Genomic DNA, 12,745 nt, shown 5'->3' with positions numbered 1-12,745 from the left:
AATATTAGGGGACTTCCCTGGTGGCCCAGTGGTTAAGAATCTGCCTGCCAATGCAGGGGACACGGGTTCGAGCCCTGCTCGGGGCAGATCCCACATGCCACAGAGCAGCTGAGCCCGTGCGCCACAACTACTGAACCTGCGTTCTAGAGCCCACGAGCCACAACTACTGAGCCCGCATGCCACAACTACTGAAGCCCGCGTGCCTAGAGCCCGTGCTCCGCAACAAAAGAAGCCACCCCAATGAGAAGCCCATGCACTGCAATGAAGAGTAGCCCTCGCTCACCACAACTAGAGAAAGCCTGCACACAGCAACAACGACCCAACGCAGCCAAATAAATAAATAAAATAAATTTTTTTTAAAAAGTGAAAATATTTCTGCTTTATAAAGAAAAGGTAATATTAGGTTGGGAGACATCTTCCTAAGCAAACATAACACTTAGAATGAAAAAAGAAAATTATTGATAGATCGACTATGTACATTTTCCATTTCTGTATGTGAAAGATATCATAACAAAGTTAAAAATTAAGAGGCAGCTTGAGAGAGAATACTTGCAATATATATATAAGGGGAAAGAATGTTACTCTTTTTTTTTTAAAACAATGAAACATGCAACACCTTTAATTTACTTTATTTTTGGCTGCATTGGGCCTTTGTTGCTGCACGTGGGCTTTCTCTAGTTGCAACGAGCAGGGGCTATGTTTTGTTGCGGTGCGTGGGCTTCTCATTGTGGTGGCTTCTTTTGTTGCAGAGCATGGACTCTAGGCGCTCAGGCTTCGGTAGTTGTGGCACGTGAGCTCAGTAGTTGTGGCCCACGGGCTCTAAGGCACGCGGGTTTCAGTACCTGTGGTTCACGGGCTTAGTTGCTCCGTGGCATATGGGATCTTCCCAGACCAGGGATCGAACCCGTGTCCCCTGCATTGGCAGGCGGATTCTTAACCACTGCACCACCAGGGAAGTCCCAGATTGCTACTCTTAATATATAAAAAGCTCCCTACATTGAATTGTACCCTTAAGATTTGTGCATTTTACTGTATGTAAATTTTACTTCAAAAAATAGGACTGTAAATGAATATCAAAGTCTGTTATTGATAAACATCTGGAGTATTTAGTGTATGGATATCAACAACTTAATTTTGAAAGGCACAAAAATAAGGTGGCTTGATAAATGAATAAAGGGATGAATAGATGGAAAGATAAATGATAAAGTAAATATAGGAAAATGTTAATGATCAAGTCTAGATGGTGGGTGTGTGGATGTCTACTACACAATTCTTTCAACATGTCTGTATGCTTGAAATTTTTCATAGTAAAATGTTGGGGGAAAGTCCTTAAAAAGGAATAAGAAAATACATATAACTCCTAAGAAGAGTAAACAAGGAAATTTACAGAAATAATTTCTTTGAAATAAAGAAAAACAAATAGACAAATAAAAAAGGATGTTCAATCTCACTTGGAATCAGCAACAACTTATAAAGCTTGATAACATGCAACAGAAATATACACACATGGGAAAAAATATATGTGTAAGGACATTTATTGATTTTTTTGTTTAATATAGAAAATTTTTAAAAAAGAAAAGAAAGGGAAAAAAAGAAAAGAAACAAGCCAAACACCCCTCCCTAGGGAAATGTTTAAATTAATGACAATGTGTCCATGGTACAGAACCTTAGGCAGCAGCACAGAAGAGTGAGGTAGCTTAGGGTGTACTGACATGAGATCGCCAAGGTCTATTGTTCATCAGAAAAATGAACATCACAGAGGGAATTGTATAAAATGACCATTTACATTAAAAAAAAACAATACAACTATGAATGTATGCAGATGCACAGAAAAAAAAATGTCCAAAAAGATGGTCAATCTCTGATTCATTTTAGGAAACAGTGAAATTGGAAGGAGGGGAAACGACATTAGAAGGACGTTTAAGCTTCTACCCTGTAGACTCCCATCTTACCTGGACTTTTTACAACAAGTAAGCAATACTTTGGTAACTTTTTAAATTACCTAAATTGATCCAAGATGCTAGTAATGACTATTATCTAAATATTCCTAAAACACCCTGTGGAAGTTGCAAAATTCAGTCAAGAATCCACATATTTTTCCTGCCTAACATCAAAAGCCTGAAGTCTTGCAGACAAAACATCGTGATCTTTTAAGGGATTTTTCTTTACTTTTCCTCTGAATGTCTTAGCATTCATGTCTATTAAGCCAAATGGTCACAAGCCTATAAACCATGTGAAAGTTCTTTCTTCTCCGAATTACTTCGCCCGAGGGTTTAACCCAAGCCTGGACACAGAGCCTGATCCCAATAGAAGCTCCGTTGAGAGAAAAGGGTTCTTAAACATAATGGAACGTATTCTGAGCTAAATGCCAAAGAGTAGATGGGTCAGGAAGGGAGAATTTTACAAAAACACTGCAAGCCAAAGGAAAGAGAGGCAAAGATGATATGTGAGAAGAAACAGAAAGAAGATGGAAGTAGAGAGAGAAGAGAGTGAGGAAAGGGTTTTGATTTTAAAGGTTGAAACATTCTGATCCATGAAAGAATTCACGAGGAATTTCACCACCTAGGCTCGCACGTGTATTTGCACATATGGCTCCATTCAGGAAACCAAAAGAGACTTTCTGGAGGCAGACAGAATGGTAAATCAATTAAGTGAAGGTTCTAGCTATGCAGATATGCAGACATGGGTAGAGGAGCAGAAGAGCTGAGTTGGGATACACCCTCTGAAAGATTATGCGCCCACAACGAACAGGCTCCCTGCCCACGAAGAGCCTCAGAGCTTTTCACAAATATTTTGTCATGAGTAGGGAGGACATTCAGCTTCTTGCCCCCCTGTGACTTCTCTGGTGCAGACTAGATGGCCTGCATCTGGAATTCAGCAAAAATACCTGTGTCCAGGTGAAGAGGTAATGTAACCGGTACCAGAATGCCATTCCCAGAGCACGTGTCTCATTACCTCTGCTGAAGGAAAAACTCCCCCTGTACTTTTGAGGGAGGCAGGGGTGTCCTCATGTTAAACCTCAGTTCACTCAACACACATGTACTGGGGGCTTAATTAATGCCAGACACTGCTCTTTGCTGTGGAAACGCAAAAATGAGTGGCACGACCCTCTCCCCAAGAATCTCACAGTCTGCTGGGTAAATACTTACAATACAATGGATGTTTGTAAAAGGTACAGTGCCAGTACAAAGTCAACAGAGATCAACTGCTGGGGAAGGGAAGAAACAAGCCCAATGTCACAGAAAGTGAGCACTGAGCTGCACTTTAAACATGAGTAGAAGCTCAAGAGAATGAGAAGATAAGCCAAAGACTGGGAGAAAATATTTGCGGAAGACATATCTGATGAAGGACTGTTATCCAAAATACACAAAGAACTCTTACAACTCAAGAATAAGAAAAGAACAACCTGATTAAAAAATGGGCAAAAAATCTTAGCAGACACCTCCCCAAAGAAGATATACAGATGGCAAATAAGCACGTGAAAAGACGCTCCACATAATATGTTGTCAGGGAAATGCAAGTTAAAACAACAATGAGATACCACTGCACACCTATTAGAATGGCTCAAATCAAAAACTGACAACACCAAATGCTTGCAAAGATATGGAGCAGGGCTTCCCTGGTGGCGCAGTGGTTGAGAATCTGCCTGCCAATGCAGGGGACACGGGTTCGAGCCCTGGTCTGGGAAGATCCCACATGCCAGTGGAGCAACTGGGCCAGTGAGCCACAATTACTGAGCCTGCGTGTCTGGAGCCTGTGCTCCGCAACAAGAGAGGTCGCGATAGTGAGAGGCCCGCGCACCACGATGAAGAGGGGCCCCCACTTACCGCAACTAGAGAAAGCCCTCGCACAGAAACAAAGACCCAACACAGCCATAAGTAAATAAATAAATAAAATAAAAATAACCCCCCCCCAAAAAAAAGATATGGAGCAAAAAGAACCCTCATTCATTGCTGGTGGGAATTCAAAATGGTACAGCTACTTTGTTTTTTTGTTTTGTTTTGTTACTTGTACTTTGCTTCATTTATTGAGGTTTCTAGCTGTGTTCATGAAAGGCTTTGTGAAACTTGGTGCAAGTATAACAGAACTGAGGAGAGGGCCATTCTCCTAGCCTGTCACCACTACACCACAGCCCACAGGTAGAGCTGCTTTGGATGACAGTTAGGCAGTTCCTTATAAAACTAAACATACTTTTACCAAATAATCCAGCAATCACAGTCCTTGGTGTTTACCAAAAGGAGGTAAAAATACATATCCACCCAAGAACCTGCACACAGATGTTTACAGCAGCTTTATTCATAATTGCCAAAACCAGGAAACCACCAAGATGTCCTTCAGTAGGTGAATGGAGAAACAAACTGTGGTACATCCAGAAAATGGAATATTATTCAGCACTAAAAAGAAATGAGCCATCAAGCCATGAAAAGACATTGAGGAACTTTAAATGCATATTAGTAAATGAAAGAAGCCCATCTGAAAATCCTACATACTGTGTGATTCCAACGATATGATATACTAGAAATGGTAAAACTAGAGACAGTAAAAAGATCAGTGGTTGCCTGGGTTTGGTGGAAGAGAAGGATGAATAGGTAAAGCACAGAGGATTTTTTAGGGCTGTGAAACTACACTGTATGATTCTACAGTGGTGGATACATGTCATTAGACATTTGCCAAAACTCATAGATTGTACAACACCAAGAATGAACCCTAATGTACACTATGGACCTTGGGTGATAATGATATATCAATGTTGGTTCATCAGTTATAATAAATGTACCATTCTGGTGTGGGGCATTGATACTGGAGGAGGCTGGGAAGGGAAAGCACTGAGTATATGGGAACTCTCTATACCTTCCACTCAATTTTGCTGTAAATCTAAAACTGCTCTAAAAAATAAAGTCTATTTAAAAGGAAAAAAAATGGGACTTCCTGGTGGTCCAGTGGTAAGACTCCACACTCCCAATGCAGGGGACCCAGGTTCAATCCCTGGTCGGGGAACTAGATCCCACATGCCTGCCGCAACTAAGAGTTCGCATGCCACAACTAAAGATCCCGCACGCAGCAACTAACACTTGGCTCAGCCTAAATGAATAAATATTTTTAAAATAAATAAATAAAAGGAAAAAAACATGAGCAGGAGGTGCAGCACTGGTTACTACATGTGCCAACTTGAGCTCCTCTAGTAGGTAAGAGACCCAGGCAAAGTCAAGCCCTCTGGATTACACATGAAGCACTCTTGTGACTAAACACAAAGATAGATATTAACAGATGATAATTATATTAGAAATATTGTATGATATGGCTTATAGGTAGAATCAAAAAAAAATGATACTTATTTACAAAACAGAAACTGACTCACAGACTTAGAGAATGAACTTATGGTTATGGCGGGGGGAGGGGCGAGGGACAGTTAGGGAGTTTGGGATTGACATGTACACACTGCTACATTTCAAATGGATAACCAGGGCTATCCTGGTGGCGCAGCGGTTAAGAATCCGCCTGCCAATGCAGGGACATGCGTTCGAGCCCTGGTCCGGGAAGATCCCACATGCCGCGGAGCAACTAAGCCCGTGCGCCACAGCTACTGAGCCTGCGCTCTAGAGCCCACGAGCCACAACTACTGAGCCCGCGTGCCACAGCTACTGAGCCTGCGTGCCTAGAGCCCGTGCTCCCCAACGAGAGGCCACCACAATGAGAAGCCCGTGCACTGCAACCAAGGAGCCCCCGTTCACCGCAACTAGAGAAAGCCCGCGCACAGCAACGAAGGCCCAACACAGCCCAAAATAAATAAATTGAATAAATAAATAAATAAATTTTTTTTAAAAATAAAATAAAATAAAATAAAATAAAATGGATAACCAACAAGGACCTACTGCATAGCACAGGGAACTCTGCTCAATATTCTGCAACAACCTAATTGGGAGAAGAATTTGAAAAAGAATAGACACATGTATATGTATAACTGAATCACTTTGCTGCACACCTGAAACTAACACAACGTTGTTAATCAACTGTACTCCAATATAAAATAGTTTTTTTTTTTAAAAAAAGAATAGGGCTTCCCTGGTGGCGCAGTGGTTGAGAATCTGCCTGCCAATGCAGGGGACACGGGTTCGAGCCCTGGTCTGGGAAGATCCCACATGCCAGTGGAGCAACTGGGCCCGTGAGCCACAACTACTGAGCCTGCACGTCTGGAGCCTGTGCTCCACAACAAGAGAGGCCGCGATAATGAGAGGCCTGCGCACCGCGATGAAGAGTGGCCCCCACTTGCCACAACTAGAGAAACCCCTCGCACAGAAACGAAGACCCAACACAGCCATAAATAAATAAATAAACCCAAAGTTTAAAAAAAAAAAAAGAATAAATAAATAAATATCCTGAGATTTTAACAACAACAACAAAACTGATAATTATATTTGATGAGTTGGGGAAAGGCAGATTATGAATGTAAAGCACTGAGCCTTGAGAATCGTACATTGTAAATTCCCAGTACATGTTGGCTGTTATTCTTATTACCATCTTCCTCTGCTTCGTCGTCCTCCTCCTCATTATTAACAGCATTCCAGAAAGGGGGAATGTGTTTAAGGCACAGAGATAGAAAACCACACAAAGCTGTTGGGAGTTCACAAACAGTGTCACGTCTCTGGTACACCCGAATGGGGGTACGAGCAGGAGGAGATGGCCCAGGTCTTGCCGAGCCATAATTACCCCCAAAGAACTTGGAGCTTTATCCCGAACCTAAACAGGGATAGTCTTCAGTAAGAGAGTCCATGAGATCAGATTTGCACTTCTGGAAGACTGGCGAGGGGAGCCAGCCCTGGGGCTGCTGCCATGGTCTAAGAGAGGAATCATGCTCTTCTGGGCCAAGCAGCAGGGGTGAAAGCAGTGGGAATGGAGGCTGAGGTGGTAGCACTGATAGACTTTGAGACCGCTTAGATGTTAGAGGTGAGGGAGAGGAAGAGAGAGGCGGCTAGGACGGTCTTGGGTTTCTGGTTTTAGTGAACAAGAATGATGGGGTCAGTAAGGGGAGGCACGGGTTGGGACAGGGCAGTGAGATGGGGGAAAGTGAGCAAAGGGCATAAGAGTTCTCTGCTCTTGAGCACTTCCTGGATGGCCGTGGGCATCATGGCACCACTGATGATGGACAGAGGCGGAATTTAGGAAGCACTGAACATGGTCCTGCCACTCTGAGAGGCTTCTGCCTGCATTATCTCATTTAATCCTTCCACCAACTTTATGAAAGAGATATTGTCATTATCCTTTTTTTACAGAGAAGGAAACTGAGGCTTACAAACTTGCCTAAAGTCACACAGTAAGTGGTGGAGCAGAGAGCTACACCCCTGTCTCCTTGACTGCAAAACCCACATCCCCTAAACCAAAACACTCCACGGACGCAGTGAATCAACATCACCTCTGGCCCTTTCTCCTCCGTGTGACCTAGAGACACATGGCCTTGTCTTCCTAGCAGAGCCAGTCCCCATTTGGATGCATAGCTAGGAGAGACAGCTCCCTCCCGTTAGCTGGGGACACCTGGGCAAGGTGCAGCCTGCACAGCTGAACATGGGGTCCCTGAGCCCCATTTCCTAAGCACGGTTCCCTTGCTGTCACCCTGGGGCAGGATAGGGCCCATCTGAGGACACCATAAATCCATGAAGGCATTTCAGCAGCTATAAGGGTCACGTTTCACTCTGGTTAAATGACACTTCCCAGAGGAGTGCTCCTTTTCTGCACTTACTGCTACTTCCCTTGCCTGGATGGGATGCACTGTCCTGGGAACTAAATAAGCCCTGGCGACAAAGTGGGGTTTTCATAAAAAAAAAAGTAGAACTAGGGGTAAAAATTGGACCAAGAGGAAATAAAAGATGGATGTATATTTGGTACCTTTGTAATGAAAACCTTTGGGACTGTGAAATTTGCTTTCCTCAGCAATGTGGAGCAATGAAAATTGCTACAGTTAATTAATGGCTGTGACTTTTAGCACAGCAGTTTCCAAACGCCAGTCCTTGGGCCAAGTAAGTCCATGATGAAGTGTCACGGCAAGATGAAATGGGAAAAATAAGGGCAATGCAATATGCTTGTGTATGTGGAGACGTATACTATGTAGATTACATAAATTTATCCATGTCTGCATAACTTTTCCAATTGCCTTTCTTGGGAAGAACTCTCCTTTCTTCTGAGACTATTATCTTCCAATTTTGAGAGTATTTTTTTACACTCCAAGCAGCAACGCCAAGATTCTGGAACAACTATTGCAGTTGGCAAACCTTGTTTAATCATTTAACCAACATTCATTAAACATCTACTGTCTGCCGAGCTCTGGGGATGTCCCGGAAAACAAGACCAACCAACCGTTGCTCTCACAGAGATCACCCAGCGGAAAAGGAGGGTGCTTGTGATGTCATAAGGAGCAGAAAGAATACTGTGAAGGAGAACACCGGGTGTTACAGGAGCACATGACACGCAAACTTGCCTCACTGGAGTTCTGGGAAGGCTTCGTTGAGAAAACGGCACTTAGGCTGAGCCCCGCAGGATGAGTAGGAATTAGCTGGTTGAAGTGACCCTGAGTGGCAGCAAAGGATGAGGTATTTTTGAGGAATGGGGGAAAGGGAGTGAGGCTCAAGTGCTAGGAGACTGGCTATGTCACAGGAGCACTTTACTGGTTTACATGTAGATAGTCTATGGCTAAGAAAGGCAAGTTCCCCTGCACAGAGTAAGCCAGAATCAAACCCATGGACCGTGTCTCCAGAAGTTGCTCCTAACTGCTTGCAGCAAAGTCAAGTTATAAACGTGGGACTGCACACTCTCACGCACTGTTTGATAGATAATAAGTGTCCAATGAATAAGACGCTGTCACTAGTTGGCAAGGCTGGGCGAACAGGTCATTTTTCTGACTGCTCTGTGCTTCATTTTTTTCTTGTGTGTAAAATAAGAGGGTTAGACCACACAAACTACTATATATAAAATAGATAAGCAACAAGGCCATACTGTTGAGCACAGGGAATTATATCCATTATCTTGTAATAACCTAAAATGGAGTATAATCTGCAAAAATACTGAATCACTATGCTGTACAGATGAAACTAACACAATATTGTAAATCAACTATACTTCAATAAATAAAGTAATTAATTTAATTAAATAAAAGGGTTGGATTAAATAAGCTCTAAGGTCTACCCTGGGCAAACATTCCATAATGATAAATGCAGAATAGCATTTGAAAATTGAGGTCATGGTGGTAGGTGTTTCATGTGTGTTACCAACGATCCTCATCACAGCCCCATGAAATAGGTGTTATTACTACCATTTTACAGATGAGAAACTGTGAGGCAGAGAGCAAAAGTTCCAAGGTCATGCTCAAGTACACAGCAGATCCAGGATTCAAACCCAGTTCTGTTTGATTCCCAAATCCATGCTCTCTCCATCAAACTGAGCACACTACCATCAAGTTTTACGACGCTCTATGATTTAGCAGTTGCTCCATCAGTATTCTTCAGCCTGGCATTCAGAGGCTCTTCTGTGCCACTCTTCCCCTTGGCTCTAATCAGACTGGCCTCCGGGCTGGCCCAGTATCGCTATCACCCAGCAGCACTCCGCTCATGCTGTTCATCTTCGATCTCCCCATCACCTTCTCCCTCTCCCACTGGAATGAAATCAAGTAAGCAACTGGACGATGACCCAGAAACAAAACACACTGGACGTGGTCATACAAGCACGTGGGAGGAGATGTTACAGGAGAGGATATCTGAAGCCCAACTAGGCCTTCAGAGTAGCCTTAGTAGAAGGAATGACAGCACAAAGCTCTTGGTAGGCAGGTCACTATCGGGAGTTCCTGCAACTGCGACAACTGTACCAAGTACAGTGGGGTAGAAGCCACACAGATCCAGGCATGATGCTGAGCCAGAGTGGCCCGGAAAATGGCAGGGGAATCCCTGAGACTGTGGAACTGGGTCAAGTACCAAGACAGGCACTTCAGCCATGAGAAACAAGGCAAGAAACACCACAAGAATGGAGCCCAAGTTTGGGACTTGGCTCCAAAGGGCAAAAAAGGAGCCCAATCATTGATGAGTGATGCCTCATATGAGCCAGACCAGCAACAAAACTTCCCAAATAGGATGAGGGCTGGTCCCAGGTGTTGGAACAAATCTGAGTCTGATATCTTGGACAGGGAACCAGTGAGACCATTTCAATGATCTTGGCTGCTTTGGTTCTAATCCTATCCCTGATGCTTACTAGCTGGGTAATCTTGAGACAGTAATGAGAGACAATTCTCCTTGGGTCTCTCATAAGTTTGCATGGCTTATGAGAGAGGCACTGACTACTCTTTGTTCCAGATTTATCTTTTCAAAGACATTGGTATAATAAACAGCCTTGGAAGACAGAGTCTCCCTTCGGAACAAAAATCAAGGCTTTTACTCCCCATTATAAAAGATTTGGGTTCCCTAAGCTCAAGATTCCTCTTCTGTAATGAAACCCACTTCGTGTGCAGGTGTCATCTGGTCCACTTAGCATATTTTTCGACAAATTCTATTCCTTCCTTCCACCACCTATCTCAGAGAGGTGGTATAGGGATCATAAAAAGAACTCACTGTAAATGGTAATGTGCTCCATTATTATAATTATTATTAATAATACAAATTCTACAATTTTTTCAAGTCCCAGCTCATTTCTGGATCTCCATGATGACCTTCCCCAGCACTCCAGGACAAAGGTTAGTCACACAATTTATACATATTGTCAAACATTTTTATGCTTACTTCTTGAGTGTTATTTTTAACTCCTGGACTTTATTATTAGTGTTTGAGGGCAGGGACAATATCTCCCACCTCTTTTGGATCAGGCATCTACACTTAGCTTTATAGTAAAGATGTCCACTAAACACTTGTAAATTGATGTCTCATATGTCACCGTTCTACATACCTATTACCAGAAGAAGCTTAAGAAAAGCTTAAGGAAATAGGAAAGAATAGGAATATGAATGTTAGATATAGGAATAGGAAATAATGTTATATTATTTATAGGAATAGGAAAGAATGTTAATTGTTTTTAATCAGTTTTACTGTCTCTGTGATACAGGTTTTGTAGCCTGGAGAGAGGGCAGCTGTTAAAAACTGTTTGTGGGATGACAAGCCCATTGAACTTATCTGAAAGGCTGATTTAGCAGTTCATGTGTTCATAGGATATTTACATCAAGGATATTATTAAGCACAGACTTAAATATTTATATATGCAAAGCAGAATACAATAATTCATGTAAGTTCTTTCCAGCAACTCAGCATGTGGAACAGACCACCTGCCCACCCACAGGAAACCGCCAGGGTTAAACTTCAGAAGCCACATCTTCACCACAAGGTGTGTCATCTATTCAAAAAAGGTGTCAATGGAATTAAGTTCTGAGCCATTATGGTCAGCAAGCAATAATTCTTATGAGCAAAAGCAAAACTAAGGCAATAAGAACCAAAATTAAGCAGATACTACAAATAGTTATCATGCTATTGACATCATTATACATGTTCAGGGTATCCAGTGAGTTTATTTTCTCTGAGATACTTGTCCTGCAAGATGGGTAGAGGTACCTTGGTCACGGCCTGATCACCTAACAGCCATGCATCTCAGACACATGATTTATGAAGTGCTGAGAATGTTCTCTCAATGAGTTATGCTAAGATGCTAAATTGTTTCTTCAGGGTCACCAGTACAAATCCAAAACGCTACTGCCATTGGGTATGACAGTCCACAAAGTAATATGAGCCTATCATTTCACAAACCTGCAAAGGAAGATGTGCACTCCCAAAGAGTGCCCAAATGTGGAAGTCTATCAGTGTTAGAATCTGGCATTGTGTCAGCATTTTCATCTCCTGTGAGCAGAGAGAACTGAGGAGCTTCTACAAAGAGAATCCTCCTGTCCCCTTATCTCCTGTGTTCTGGTCTGAAGTGTAGATCATCCGCCATGTTCCTTAACATGGATTTTCAAAAAAGCCAGGATTCTCAGGGAATGTTACAACCTGTGAAATCATGTATGTAATGTGTCTGATTCATTATAAGGACTCGCCAAATGTTAATTCACTTCTCTCTGTCCTTCTCCTTAAAGAAACCAGAAATTAGGAATAAGAATGTGCCACCAAACCCAAGCGGGCAGTGACAGAGACTACAGATCACTTCATCAAATGCTTCCTCCATCCCACCAGCCACGTGTGGGACAGAGGGCAAGAGGAAACCCAGGCACATCTGTTGCCACTGGAGATGGGAACACACATCTTTGAAAGTCTGTGCTGTGAAGAGATTCTCCCAGATTAATAGATCCGCATCTTCCCAAGAGGTTCAGGTTATCCCTAGGCAGATGACACACCCTATTGAGAGTGTTCATGTGGCCATCAGGAAATGGAATTTTAGCATCTCTTTCTTTCACCAGAGCATGAGGGATTTGCAATGTGATTGAATGCAGCCTTTGACCATTCACGGTTGTGCGTGTGACAACCTCCAAATCACCCACTATGCTGTAGGGAAGCAAAATTTGCCACCCCAAAATATGCCTTTTTGGCCTGAGGATTAATTTAGGCTGATTATTTTTAAGAAACAGAAGACTCAGGAACTTTGACCTTCCCCATAACTTCCTAAAAGAATTTAGATAGAAGGCCTGTTCCTGGAATAGAGCTGTCACTAGAGGGAACTGCAAAGAGTATGGGCTGAGTGTAGTGGGGAAGCTCAGCAGGGCCTGGAGACCAGAGTCCACTCTGTATCCCACTGT

At 42.8% G+C, this 12,745-nt stretch overlaps 1 long non-coding RNA gene across 2 annotated transcripts in view; it reads right to left on the bottom strand.

The window, feature by feature from the left end:
* The window catches only part of LOC309610151, an 86,875-nt gene that overhangs the window by 60,640 nt on the left and 13,490 nt on the right, over window positions 1-12,745 (bottom strand). The window lies entirely within an intron of this gene.

The sequence above is a fragment of the Balaenoptera borealis genome (genome assembly GCF_965194805.1).
Source record: "Balaenoptera borealis genome assembly, chromosome: 13".
Classification (NCBI taxonomy): Eukaryota; Metazoa; Chordata; class Mammalia; order Artiodactyla; family Balaenopteridae; genus Balaenoptera; species Balaenoptera borealis.
This window is presented reverse-complemented; position numbering and strand designations above follow the sequence as displayed.